Source organism: Mus caroli, unplaced genomic scaffold (assembly GCF_978045245.1).
Source record: "Mus caroli unplaced genomic scaffold, Mus_caroli_1 scaffold_11, whole genome shotgun sequence".
Lineage (NCBI taxonomy): Eukaryota > Metazoa > Chordata > Mammalia > Rodentia > Muridae > Mus > Mus caroli.
In genome coordinates this window covers 101616208-101630246 of record NW_028227266.1, presented here as the reverse complement: position 1 = coordinate 101630246, position 14039 = coordinate 101616208, and the positions used below count along the sequence as shown (strand labels likewise).

Genomic DNA, 14039 nt, shown 5'->3' with positions numbered 1-14039 from the left:
CTCAGACCCCTCAGTACACACAGAGAGACCAACAGCTCTGCCACAGACAGCTTATCTGTCAAAGCTCCTTCATTTCTGACCCAGATATGATTAGTCAAAAACGAGATCTGTGTAGCACTGTTTTATGCATCCTGCGCAGGGTGCCAGATATAACATGGGTGAGCTGGAAGCCTGTGCAGAAGGCTCTGCCTGCTGAAGGCAGAAAATGCTAAGGAACATAAGGTGGGGGGCTGGTGTTGTTAGAGAAAGATGTAGAGGAGGCAGGAAGACGGAAAGATTGAATGGAAAAGGAAAATGAATTCAAAGAAAACATCAGTAATCACAATAATACAGTTTAAATTCATTTAAGAGGCTGGAGAGATGGCTTGGCAATTAAGAGAACTGACTTCTCTGTCAAGGGCCTGAGTTTGATTCCCAGCACCCACATGGCACCTCCCAACAATCCATTACAGTCCCAGAGATTAAACGCCCTCCCTGGCTTCTGTGGGTACTACACACATGAGGTACACACACACACATACATGCAGGCAAAACACTTATACACATAAAAATAATAAACCTTTTATAAGAATTCACTCAAGCCTGAGATATGCTAGTCTAGAGAGACTGATTAAAACAAAGTTCAGAAATATGTCAAGTAACAAAAAGAAAAAGACACATGAGGCAGAATGACAACACACAACTATAGCTCAAGGTAACAAAACTTACAACTGAGATCCTCGATACACAAAAGATGCAGCACTGTAACAAGCAAAGCTTCCTATACAGAAAGCAAAAGCCAAGAGCCACAGCCACAGACTAACAGCCCCATACCCAAGGGGTAGACGCACGGACAATCATAAACCACGAAAAGCATGAAAAAAGGGAAGCGCAGCATAACCAAGTGACCACTAAGAAGTCAGTAAGTCACCACATTAGTAGAAAAGGAAAAACAACAAAGGCGAGTGTGGTGACTCACAGCAGTGACTCCAGCACAGGCAAAGTGCTGCAAGTTCAGGGGTTCAAAGTCATCCTCAGCTATTTAACAAGTTTGAGGCCAACCTGGGCAACACGAGACCCTGTTTTGAAACGAAACAGTGATGGCATATCAGATTGAAAATCTATACTGATAAAACAGACAGCAAAATAGTAAACGGACAGATACTTTCTCTGTCTTTATCAAAGGGCACTTGCAAAGCCACACAGCTCGCATGCGCAAGGATGAATTTTCACGTTCTCATTTCTAAAATCAGTAACAAGGTAAGGATGTCCCTACTCCTACTCAATTTCACACTTATAATAGTAATACATTATAGCTGTGGAACTGTTAAACACACTGAAAAGCAAGGAGTGGAAAGGCTGTGCTAGACAAGTGCTTTTAGGAGAAAACTTATGGGGAAAAACCAGCTGCCCCTTTAAATGCTGGTTAGCCTTCTTCCAAGAAACTGTATGTTTTAGATAGGGCTGTGCAGAGAGAAACCACAAGGAATGGGCCTGAAGAGGCCCGGGCCTCTTCTCAAGACCTAAGTAAACTTTGCTCTCAACCACATTCTATGAGTAGAAGGGAGGGAGATTGGTGCACTTCGTAGTAAGATACACACGAGGCCATGAAAATGTGAAGAGGTGCTAAAACAGACCATTAATCTTCAGACAGACAAAGGTTAGAAGTACGATGAAAACCACTAGCACCCAAGAGAATAACTACAATTGATGCTGGCAAGTCAGCTCAGAACATCCCTGCCAGGGTGAAAAACCGCTCAACTGCTTTGAAAAGCTAGCAGTTGCTTATAAATTAAACACACACCTACTCTACGGCCAGCAATTCCTCTTGAGGTAATTCTGCAAAGGAAATGAAAACACTGTATCCACAAAACACTTGTGCAGATGTTCACAGGCCTTTTACTACCAATAAGCAGAAGTGGAAACATCGCAAATGTTCCTCAGCAGACACTGAACTTGATACCAATTGTTTACATTCAACAATGGACTACTACTCTACAATCAAAACCAGACTCTGTAACAAGGATGGACTTTTCAGAATAAAAGAAACGTGACACATGAGAATATCAAACTATTGGACTTTATTTAGATAAAACTTCTAGCACTAATTGGGATAAAACTCTGAACTGTGCTCATCTAGAAAGAAGGATGGGAGATGGGAGTACAGGGGACTTCTTGCAAAGATGGCGATGTTCAATATCTTGATTTGAGTCTAGGTCATAAAGCCGTATATAAAGAATTTGTTTTCTTTTTAACTGGAGGCAGAAGGGTGTGTACACACGTGAGTGCAAGTGCTTGCAGAATCCAGGAGAGGGTATTGGATCCCCTGGAGCTAGAGTTACAGGCAGTTGTTAGCCTCCTGATATGGGTGCTGAGAACTGAACTCGGGTCCTCTCCAAGGGTTTTATGTGTTCTTAACAACTGAGCCACCTCCCCAACCTCGAGGCAGGCATGTGTACGCAGCAAGCCCTTTCAGCTCCATTTCAAGAATATTAAGGGTGAGCACGTGCACAAGAGCTCTATCCCCAGAGGACCACTGTCTGGGCTGTGCATGTGTCCTGGCAGAGCAAGCTGCACTCCCCCTGTACCACTCTCTGGCCAACCCCACAGCTCACAACCACGAGGCCTGCAATTTCCATCCTCTTACACTTTAATAGCTTTACTCTGCTCTCAGGGAGCCTCAGCCACAATAAGTGGTTTGACTAGGCGACCCACCTTACCTCATAAGGTACCAATTATGCTATTGTTAGTTCTCTCTGGTCTGAAATAGTAGAAGTCTTGAATGGTCTGCCTTGAACCTTCTTTTCACCATAATCCTGTTATTTTTAGTGAATAAGCACTCTTGAAAGTTTTCTTAGGAGTGGATTTGATATTATAACAGAAATGCTTATGTTCTTTAAATATAACTCTGAATGCTGAGCAGGGAGCGGCAGCAATTTGTGACTCTAAACTTGTGAGTAATATAAATTCCTAGCAAGACAGCAGTGGTTAATAATCAACAGTCATGCCAGGCAGTGATGGTGTATGCCTTTAATCCCAACACTCAGGAGGCAGAGAGGCAGGTGGGTCTCTGTGAGTTCGTGCCCAGTCCCAGCTTGTGTCTTGATTCTAAAGATGTGGAAGAAGCTTTCAGGGAGCAGACCCTGCCTGTCAGAAGTAAGTCACTAAGAGCAGGCCTCCGAAGATTGTGTCTGCACTGGCTGCAGCCTGCCTTTTCTGCTTCCTGTCTGTTGCCATGTGAAGAGGCCGCTGCCTGCACTCCTGCTGTCCTGACGGACTGGACCCTCTACAATGGAACAAAACAAGTCTATCCTTCCTCTGCTTGCTTCCATCAGGTTTTTTGGTACCAGCAACACAAAAATAACTCTGATGACAAAAGAAGGAAAGAGAAAGGAAGGGAGGGAGGGAGGGAAGGAGGGAAAGGGAGGGGAGGGAAGGATTGAACTATAAAACCCTGAAAAGAGTTATGACACTCTGAGCAGGACTTCTACAAGCACAGTGTGGTGAACCAGTTTTGTCCAGACCTTAACACTAAGTGAAAGCAGGCAAGATGTAAACTATATACAGCAAAATTTAAAAACTGCCTGGCACCTCAAAGTGTTCAATACATATCCAAGAAATTAAAGTCAGACATGGATATGAATATATGAATGTGCACATTATATATGTTCCATTTTTAAAAAAGAAAGTGAATACCAAAATATACTAAGTAGTGTGGTGGTTTGAATAGGCTTGGCCCCCGGCCTCCATAGACTCACATGTTTGAATGCCTGGCCCATGAGGAATAGCATAATTAGGAGGTGTGGCCTTGATAGAGGAAGTGTGTCACTGTGGGGGTGGGCTTTGAGGTCATATATCTGTGCAAGCTCTGCCCAGTCCCCTTCTGCTGCCTGCGGATCAAGATGTCAAACTCGGGGCTGGTGAGATGGCTCAGTGGGTAAGAGCACCCGACTGCTCTTCCGAAGGTCCAGAGTTCAAATCCCAGCAACCACATGGTGGCTCACAACCATCCGTAACGAGATCTGGTGCCCTCTTCTGGAGTGTCTGAAGACAGCTACAGTGTACTTAGATATAATAAATAAATCTTTAAAAAAAAAAAAAAAAAAGATGTCAAACTCTTGGCTCCTTCTCCAGCCCCATGTGTGCCTGACACTGCCGTGCTTCCCACCGTGGTGATAATGGACTGAACCTCTGAAATGGTCAGCCAGCACCAGCCCCAGTGAGCTGTTGTTCTTTATGAGTTGTCTTGGTCATGATGTCTCTTCTCAGCAATAAAACCCTAACTAAGACAGAAATGAATAGTAGATTGGTTATACTTGATTTTTATGTACCCTGTATTCTTTTCTTTCTCCTTAAGTTTTCTATGAAGGGTGGGCAAGGTGGTACATGCCTTGAACCCCAGCATTTAGAAGGAGAGGCAGAGGCAGAGGCAGGTAGATACTACACAGTGAGTTCCAGGCCAGGCCATCCAAGACAATACATTAAGACTTCATCTAACAACAACAACAATAACAACGTTTACATATTCTATGAAGTGTAAGTAGAAAAAAAAAAGTTTTTAAAAAGCATTTAAATATGCATACAGCATTTTGAAAGTCACTAAAACCAAATTCAATGACTTTCTGTGGCAGTTTAAATGAGAATGGCCCTTACTGGCTCATTTGAATGTTTGATCCACAGTTGATGGAGCTGTTTAGTAAGGGTGGGGAGGTATGGCCTTGTTAGAGGAGGTGTGTCACTGGCTTTGAGGTAATTTGTTCTCGATGGGCCTTGTGGGTGTGGGAGATGTAAGCTCTCAGCTACTGCGCCAGTGCCGTGCCCACTTGCCTGCTGCCTTGCTCCCTGCCATGATGACCATGGACTCATCCTCTGAAACTGAAGCGAGTCCTCAATTAAATGCTTTCTTTTCTAAGTTGCCTTGGTCAAGTATTTCCTCACAACAACAGCAAAGCAACTAAGATACTTTCTATTAAAAACCCATTAAAGTTAATAAGAGCTAGGAAAAAAGGCTGTACATGCTCACCCATCCCAATTATTTTTCAATTAAAAAAATTACTGTGAAGATGTCATCTTTGGTATATTAAAGTTGACACTAGTAATGACAAATCATTAATAACTAAAAGTCCTTCCTCCACCATCCCTTGAAATTCCAAGATATAGCAAAAGGCAAAATCTGGTAAAGTACTAAAACGAAAGACCAAAGTTCAGGAAGAATCTCCACCTACAGCACTGACAGAGGACTGATGGGAAGACACATGTCAGACTGGCCGTGTTCACTAGCTGTGGAGACTGGCCGTGTTCACTAGCTGTGGAGACTGGCCTTGTTCACTAGCTGTGGAGACTGGCCTTGTTCACTAGCTGTGGAGACTGGCCGTGTTCACTAGCTGTGGAGACTGGCCTTGTTCACTAGCTGTGGAGACTGGCCGTGTTCACTAGCTGTGGAGACTGGCCTTGTTCACTAGCTGTGGAGACTGGCCTTGTTCACTAGCTGTGGAGACTGGCCGTGTTCACTAGCTGTGGAGACTGGCCGTGTTCACTAGCTGTGGAGACTGGCCTTGTTCACTAGCTGTGGAGACTGTCATGGAAAACTCTAGGATGCTGGAACAAAGCAAGAGTTTTCCAGGGAAGAAAAGGCCAGCAAGAAAGTCCATTTCCAGACAAATTCTGATCCTATGCAAAGAAAGCATATTCTCAGAAGCCTCAGAAAACAGCCGATTACATATTCATACCCCAGTAAGGAACTCTAAATCATACCAAGAAAGAATAAATTTTTTGTTTTTAACAGGGATCAAAGAATCCTTTATACCAAGGAGAAACTTACGATGATAAAATAACTGTCAATCTTTGCTGATTAAATCAAAGCATAAAGTGTTTCAGAGGCTCGAGAGATGGCTTGGTGGTTAAGTCCACTGGCTGCTCTTGCAGAAAACCCAGGTTTGATTCCCAGCATCCACAACTGTCTGCAATTACTGTTCAAGGCAATCTGATGCCCTCTTCTGGTCTTTATAGGCACCACACTCACATGAAGCACATATACATGCAGACAGTCATACACATCAATCAAAATAAATAAATCATTTTTAATGTAAAGCATTTCTAAACATAGAGACATAAAGACTGTCAATTAGGGTGTGAAATTAGGATACAGAGAATAGAAGACATGAATATCCATAATTAGTATAATCATAAGTAAGACACGCATCAAGATGACAGATACACTACAGAAACTGTCTCCTCTCAAATCACCCACCCGACAGTTATATAAAGCTATCAGCAACCAGGTTGGTCACACCCTAGTAACAGGCTGCTGAGTTCAAGGCATCTCAGTCACTTACTGAATTTTCAGTTAGCCTGGACTACGTAAAATAGTGTTCTCAAATAAAAACAAAACATTGGGCTAATAAGCTAGCCTTGTAGGTAAAGGGACTTGCTAGACAAGCATTGGTCAGCTAAGTGTAATGCTCAGATCCCAGAGTGGAAGAAGCCCCTCAAGGTTGTCCTCTGACTGCCACATATATACCAACCACATTCCTCCCCATGTACATAAATAATAATATTATTTATTTTAAAAGTTATCGGTTGTAAAGAAATGTGAAACCAACTTTCTAAGGCAGAAAATTTGGTCAGAAACTTTTCCAGGCCAAAATTTGGTCAGCAGTAGATAAGAAGAAGGCACAGAGACAGGAAACACATGAAGGTTACGGAAGTACAATCTGCCTGCTTTCTTCACCTTTTATAAGAAAATCAAGAAGGCAAAAATAGGCTAGGAGGATTGTTTACCAAAAGTTAATAATGAGTGTTTAATGTTTTTCTTCTTCTTTATGATATGAACATATATTTTCCAAATGATCAATGAAGTCTATGTTTTGCATTGACATCCATAAAATAAAATTAAGGAAATAAAAAATTTTTAACAATTTTATCTTGGGTTTTTTTTTTGGACAAACACTAAATTTATAAGGAGTATCATATTTTATATTTCTGGATTTAATCTCCTTTCTTTTTCACTCAAAGTGAAACCCAGGCAAGTGAAGACAGTAAAGGCTGCCCCTTCCGACTATCACCAGTTATCCGTGCGTCATCTGTAACCACTGTGACCACACGCACACTGAGCTCAGAGACAGGGGCTGGCACAGGTTATGCTGATGGGCAATGGTGGGCAAACATCAACCAGGTTAAATGGACACTGAGGAGTGGTGCTGAGGAAAAGAACACATTCCACAACGCAGCAATGAGCCAGTCTCATAGCAAGCCAGAGTAGAGGAATGTTAGAAAATCAGGGACCAGGAAAGGGGATAAGACTCGGTGAGTCTCAGGGTTAATTACCCCAGCAGGCGCCTTGAGAAACGTCTCCTGGAAACTGGGACCATTGTGGTCCAAAGAGGAACAGCTAAAAGAAAATCAGAACAGGTTCTGACATTTTCGGGAATAGAAGAAGGTAAATAAAGAAATTTTGATTTAGAGAATAAAGTCTTTGGAAATCACTTTTTGGGGGCCTTTTTCCCCAATACTAGTGTGTATAAGGTTATATACAGTAAAGACCATACAACAAAAGAGAGGAGGGTTTGGAGTCCACCATCCTGAGGCAAAACAACAGATGGAAAGATAGAAAGCATAAGAGTCAGTTCCTCAAAGAACAATTCCAAAGGGAAATTAAGAAACCAATTCCACCGGGTGTGGTGGCACACGCCTTTAATCCCAGCACTCGGGAGGCAGAGGCAGGCAGATTTCTGAGTTGGAGGCCAGCCTGGTCTTCAAAGTGAGTTCCAGGACAGCCAGGACTATTACAGAGAAACCCTGTCTGGAAAAAACAAAACAAAACAAAACAAAACAAAACAAAACAAAAGAAAGAAAGAAAGAAAGAAAGAAAGAAAGAAACCAATTCCATTCATAGCTGCATCGAAAAGAATAAAATACTTAGGACGCAATGTAACCAAAGAAATGAAAATCTAAGTTAAAAAACACAAAGTACTGAAACAACTGAATAAACAGAAAAAATATCACATGCTTACAGATGGGAAGACAGCAGGGTTAGTCAAATGGCAATATATAACCCAAATGTACAATGTCAGTGTAGTCTCTACCAAAATTCCACCTGCCTTTTATGCAGAAATAGAAAAGTAGATAGTCAAGTGGATATGAAACTGCAAAGTTGCTCCAAATAGCCAAAACAATCTTTTAAAAGCACATAAAAGAAGATTCGCATTTCACAGTTTCAAAACTCACTACAAAGCTACGCAAATCAAGACAGTGCAGAAGTGGCACATGTACCTCGGCGGTAACCAGCACTCTCTAATTGGACTGAAGACCTGCTCAACAAGAGGGAACTCATGCCTGGTCCTGGAAACCCAGCCAACTACCCACAGCTAGTAAAATCATGGGTCTTGGAGGAGAACCTACGACTTCTACTTTACTAAATCATCATGATCCCTAACCACATCCTAAATATTTCCCCACACCCACAGGTAAGTCCTCACCCCTCAGCAAGGAAACGTTTTACAACGAAAGGAGACCATTATAGAAAACCACAACCAAGCAAAATGCAGAGTTATGGCGCCCAATCCCAACAGACACATCTACAACATGACTCCTGTCACTATGGCTCAGGGATCACTGTGGAAGAGGAAAAGGAAAGATTCTAAGAATCAGAGGAACAGGAAGCTTGCCGTGAGAATGTCATAAGTGACAGCCATAAAGTCTCACCAACATGACTGCTTAAACACAAACTGAACAAGAAAAACAACAGACATCTAATGTAGACAAGGGAAAGCTCATGAGGCCTGGAAACACAGATAAGTAACATCACAGTTAGAGCAGATTGTATTTATGTATTTAGGCGCGCTCTCTGTCTGTCTCTGTCTCTCTCTCTCTTTCATTAAAAACAAACAAACAAACAAAAGAAACCAAGAGACCATAAATTTGAACAAGGAATGAGGAATATATGGGAATATTGAGGGAGAAATTATATGATTATAATCTCAGAAAAATTTAAAAAGTATGATTCTAACATAATGGCAGCTGTGTAAACTAACAGAATTGATGCCAGAAATAAAGTTATAAAATTCTGAAGACTTGCCAGGCAGTGGGCAGTGGTAGTTAGCACACAACTTTAATCCCAGAACTCCAGAGGCAAAGGCAGGCAGGTCTCCGTGAGTTTGAGCCCAGCTCTGGTCTACAGAGTGAGTTCCAGGATAGTCAAGACTATACAGAAATACTTTGTCCTAAAGCCACCTCCAACCCCCACCACCCAAAACTGAAGACTCAAGTTTTGATAAGGGTACCAAAACCACCATCAACAAACAATGGTAGGACAATGGATATTCTATAAGAATGCAACTGGGTCCCTACCTCACACCACAGACAAAGATTAGTTTAAAATAGATGTTCCAAACATAAGACTTAAAACCATAAAACCAGGCCAGCCTGGCCTACCAAGTGAGTTCCAGGACAGCCAGGGCTATACAGAGAAACCCTGTCTCGAAAAAAACAAAACAAAACAAAACAAAAAACCCATAAAACTCTTGGGAAAATATTAAAGATATATCTTCATAACCTTGGTAGCGAGTTCTTACACTAGGATAGCAAAAGCCCAAGCAAGGGATGGAAAAGGAAGATAAACTAGGCAGGCGGTGGTGGCACACACCCTTAGTCCCAGTTCTAGGGAGGCAGAGGAAGGTGGATCTCTGAGTTCAAGGCCAGCATGGTCTACAGAACCAGTTCCAGGACAGCCAGGGATACATAAAGATACCCTGTCTCCAAAACAAAACAAAACAAAGAAAGAAGGAAGGAAAGAAAGAGTAGATAAGCCAAAATTCATATTTAAAAAAGTTTTAATTCTTTGCAAAAACCAGAAAGAAAGAAACAAACAAACAAAAAACCGAACAACCTACTATTACAAAGACAAGAACACAGAGACTGGAGGATGGCACCCATAAATCACACCTGGCAAGCGTGTGAATTCTGGATATGTAAATAATTCTTACAATTCAGCAAACACCACCAGTCCAATCTAAAAGTGTACAACAGACTTGAACACCCATTTCTCCAAAGAAGACAGACATATAATCAACTACATGTAAAGATGCTCCACATCATTCAATACCAGGAAAACAGAATCAAAACAAAAATGAGGTACTTCATACTGCCTAGAATAACCACAACCAAAGAAGCAGAAAATAGCAAGAGCTGGCAACGCGCAGAGAAACAAGATCCCTGCAGTCTTGGTAGGAATACAAAACAGTCAGCCACTGAAAATGCCCCTAGCAGTGCCTTAAAAAGTTAAGACAGTTACCAGATAACCCTCAATTCTAGTCTATGTACCGAACTTGAACATGGATCCTGTCGGGTACTTGCATATTCTCAGCACCATTATTCATAACAGCCAAAATATGTAAGTAACTCGAAGGTCCCTGAACAGAGAAAAAGTAAATTATGGTATGGAAATAGAATGAAAAGATGTATGGGAACCTCCATAACATTATGCTACACGAAAATGGTCAGAAAAAAACATCCCATAGTGTGTAAATCCACTTATGTAAAGATACAGAACAGGTCAGCGAGATGTTCAACAGGTAAGGGTGCCTGCCACCAAAGATGACCCCAGAAGCCAAACAGTGGAGAAACCCATTCCTGCAGGCTGTCCTCAAACCTTCTGTTTGCATAGCACATACATACATACATACATACATACACACACACACACTAGACAGATAGGTAATAGGTAGGTAGGTATGTAGGTAGGTAGATGGATGACATGGATGGATGATAAATAGATAGGTAGATGATAGATAGATAGATTAGATAGAGATAGAGAGAGACAGAGAGAGAGATAGATGATAGATAATAGACAGATATAGATGGATGATATAGATAGAAGATATAGATGGATGATAGATGGATAGATGATAAGACAGACAGACAGACTGATTTTTGAAAGAAGCAGCACTTTGGAGACTCAAGAGCTGAAACGCTACCATATAAAGAGGGAGGGCCAAGAGAGAAGGGAACAAAGCAGGGAAAGGAGAACAGGCAGAGAGTGGAAAGGGCTCTGTGGAGGGAGAGAGGGCAAAGGCCACAGGCCATGGACTGACTAGGTTGCATTTTGTCATCAGAACACACAGAACACTGCCATTCTGACTCAGGATAAGCACTTCAGCGGCTCAACTTCATCAGCTCGACTTAAGCTTCTTGCTGCCAATTCCAGCAAAGTAGGGAAGTAGCGTGTGTCTCTCTCTAAGAAAGGATAACATTTGTTCATAATTTGATGTTAAACAACCCACTTTTGATGCTATAAAATTTGTTACTCTTGCAAAATTCTCATGACCCTATCAAGAAAAATAAGTTCTTCACTATTTTAAGTCCCAAATTAATAATCCACTAATTAAAAATTTTCCAAATGACTTTGAAAGTTAACTACAGATTCCAATGCTGTCATCCTGTTGGTGAGTTGCATGTCACATAAAGAGTGCACCTGACAGGACACATGTCGGAGAGCTGCTCACAGGACCGGCAGTCTCCTCTACCTAGGGTAACATTGTAGCATTCAGCGGCAGACGCATGAATAGCTGGCTGTTGACAAAAAAAGTTATTTTACAACCTGTCAGGCATCAGTTAAAATAAGAAAACAGAGCAGCTTTAGCGGTGCAGACCTCTCTTCCTGGCTGAGACTAAGCAGGTGAGAGGCCTTTGGCACTCACTTCCTAAGCCATCTTCATAAGTCAACTTTCAAAACTATATGACAAAAGAGGTAGACCAGATGATGCTAATCCCCTCCTCCGCTAAAAATGCTATCATTTTATGACATCAGCAGTAGTTTCCAAATGTCACCTAAAACATAAGTATTCTATGATACATCCATGACTCCCACGTACCAATCAAAACTTTAAAAAAATTTCAAGTCAAGACAATCTTCTAAATCTAATCAGAAAAAAGTAATCAATGTATTTTTTTCTTGGAATTTATTTATTTTTTGTGTTTATCTGTAAGCAATGTATAGCCACTAAATACACTTACTGATACAAAATAAAAATAAAAAGCTCTTACTTCTAATGTTTCTAATTTATATAAAATAATAAACTGAAATAAGTTTGTTCATCAAAATCTAGCTATGCCCCGTGCACAGCCAAACAATTTCTTGAGAAGCAACATTTAACTACACACAGCAGACAGAGACTGCCAGAGCTGGAGAGGCTGCTTTTGCAGAGCTTCTGAGTTTAGGTCCCAGAAGAACGTGGCCGCCCTCAGCAGAGAACTGCGACATTTGATGGCAGGAAAGGAGCGCCTTCTTCCACCACTACAAAGGTCTCTTCAAGCCTTGTGGCTCCTGGAGCAGGAACACTGGGAACAACTCTCAGGTACTCCACCACACAGTGTTCGCTTCATGCATCTCTTTCTCTGTCTCTGTCTCTGTCTCTGTCTCTGTCTCTATCTCAAACATCTTGGCAGAGCTGGGGTAACAATGCATAGCTGCATACAGAAAAACCAAGACAAGCATGGGTGCTGAGAAAGACAGCTCTGACCAGCAAAAGGCCATTACTCCCCCCCTCTGCTCCTCATATTTTAGGCTCCCTCCTTCAGACCAAGACCTGCCTTCTCAAAACCCATAGTAATTCTCTGATACCTGATCACAGACACTCAAGCCATCCACCACAAAAGCTGTGCTCTGCTTTGTCTCTGCTAGTGCTCTGGAAGAAGTTATGCAGGCGTGGTTTCAAATAGATGTGCTGTCACCTTCCCCGCCTCATCAAACACTGTAGCAAATGTAGCAAACACACTTTAAATTAAAACAACCAAACACTTCACTCCCAAGGAAAATATAGGTCAAAGAGAAATGCATAAGAGGATTCCCCTAAAAACTGTGATTACATATGATCTGTACAATAGCCAAGAGTGTAGAAGGTACTTCCCAACTCCCTCTCAAGGATACACAAGCTTCAGCATTAACACATAAAACACGACTTCCCTGCCACAGAGCCGTAATCCCCAGCATCTGGTAAAACAGCGACTCTAGACAATAGCTTGGTGTGTTCCCTGACCTAGAAGAAGAAAGTGATATGACCAGTTTATACCTGTACCACCGACACAGCCACAGAAATGGAGCCACATACCCAGGGCTTCATGCCAGCACTGCCCGACTTCTTTGACCTCCACTGCTAACAGGAGCACACTTTACTTCAGAGGCTGGACTGACTCAGACTTGCCTGGTAATAATGTAGGCTGTTATCATAAAACACAGAGAACTCACAAGCATCGCTTCTTCTCCCTGCCAGCGACAGGCAGCAGGGTGCTACTATCTCAGGAATCCAATCCCAAAGCTAATTTCAAAGGCAAATCACATAGGTCCCTGTCAAAAGTTAGTTCCACAAGGCCAGGTCCTTTATCTGTTTTAGTCACCAAAGATATACCCCATGCTCCTAAAATAAGCTCATATTACTCTTGTAAAAGAATATTGTTACGAAAGACAACCAACCAAATTATCTAAATGACCCGGTGACTTGAGGCCTCCAGTGTGTTGTGCTTAAGTGGTCTATTGTCTTAGGCCAGGAATTGTGTTTCCTCACACAGTTAAATGTGAGGAAAGGGGCTCAGGGGCTACAGGTATCTGGCTCTTCCTGGGGAGGATCAGCAGGCTCCTTCCCTGTGTCCTGCAGCTTACTCCCACCCCAGTCCTTCCTCAGAACCAAACAGATGAGCCATTCTACCTTCCTCAGCAGAGCCCAACCAGAAATGAAACAGCTCAAAATGTCTAGGGTATTTGTTTTTAATGCAAAGATACAGAAATCGCCAGCAGTGACTAACATAGGCTGTTGTGAGGCTCATTCAGCATATTCAAATGCATGACAGCACATTGGAGAAGAGCAACCCATCTTACATAGGCAGATCATTCGTTACAGCTTGCTTTTCTGTGGGTCTGATAAACAACTATAACCCAAAGCAACTCGGGGAAGAAGACTGCAGGTCACAGCCAATCAGTGAGGGAGTCCAGGCAGGAAATGAAGCTGACCCACTGAGAAACAGAGAAACTCTCTTACACGTACTGGCCCGCTCACTAGCTCATGCTT

At 42.1% G+C, this 14039-nt stretch overlaps 1 protein-coding gene across 2 annotated transcripts in view; it reads right to left on the bottom strand.

The window, feature by feature from the left end:
• Ryk (receptor like tyrosine kinase) overlaps nucleotides 1-14039 on the bottom strand; it is a 73905-nt gene that overhangs the window by 47747 nt on the left and 12119 nt on the right. The window lies entirely within an intron of this gene.